This window comes from Sinocyclocheilus grahami, unplaced genomic scaffold (genome assembly GCF_001515645.1).
Source record: "Sinocyclocheilus grahami isolate Dianchi unplaced genomic scaffold, SAMN03320097.WGS_v1.1 scaffold4856.1, whole genome shotgun sequence".
In the NCBI taxonomy this organism is placed as follows: Eukaryota; Metazoa; Chordata; class Actinopteri; order Cypriniformes; family Cyprinidae; genus Sinocyclocheilus; species Sinocyclocheilus grahami.
In genome coordinates this window covers 1-1079 of record NW_015509707.1, presented here as the reverse complement: position 1 = coordinate 1079, position 1079 = coordinate 1, and positions in this window count along the sequence as shown.

Here is a 1079-nt window from a genome sequence, read left to right as displayed (position 1 = left end):
GTTCCTGAATTTGTCAGATGAAGTATTGGAAAATCTTCATAAGGATGCAGACAGTTGAACGTTTTTGAAAGAATGATGTATGAATAGCATATCTTGCACACAAATGACTGATTCACGAGTTCTACAATGATGCTATTGCTGGTCATTAATCTGCATTTTAATTATACAGCATTAATATATAGCATAATGCATTATATTTCTATATATTAATACTTATATAGCATTATAGAGTAAAAAATAAGAAGAAGAAGAATCAGTTTTCCAAAGTGCTTGTCCATGTCTTGGGTCACACAAGTAATAATAATAATAATAATGCATTTTCTAAAATGCTTATAATAATATTAAAAAGAAACAACAAAAACAATAATCGTCAACTGAAATAACTGAAAAAATGTCAGAATGTCGTACTCTTTGTTCAGACTCGAGCTGCATAAACTCCAAAAGCTTGTGTAAAGCCAGATGTGATCATCTGAGCGTATGTTCAAATGTTCACATGCTCAATGAAATTTATTTAGATTTGGGACCTAGAAATAGTGCAAAACCTTAAATATTTCTTCTTCGTTTTGCAATATAACATTTTGTCTTTGTAACCATATAACATAATTCCCAGAGTTTTTCAAAGCTCTTAACGATTATGCGTTTTGTTCTGTATAACTGGCCCTGGTAGGACAACTTTATGGGCTCACACTCTGAAAAATATGAAAAATCCCATTTATTAGGTCATGCAGGTGGTTCATGTTGGAAGTTGTTTATTCTAATAATGTAGTACCAGTGTAAAGACTGTTCATTCATGTCTTCTCTTCTCAGGGGTCCAGTATTAATGAGATTGCACCAGTGTGCTGGCAGCGGCAGTACGGTTCAGCTTAATCGACTTTGCTCCATCAAAGAGAATGTTTGTGCAATATTTAGACTTATTTGCACAAGATTTCTCTTTAGGGAACTTTTCCTGTTGATAAATCAATTGATAAAGTCAGTAGTATATCATAGCGCTCAAGTTTTTTAAGATATCACCATCTGTTTTATGTATTTTGAGGAGAACTGAGAGCAGCCGGAGTAACAAGCTTCTTAGAAAATAGCTC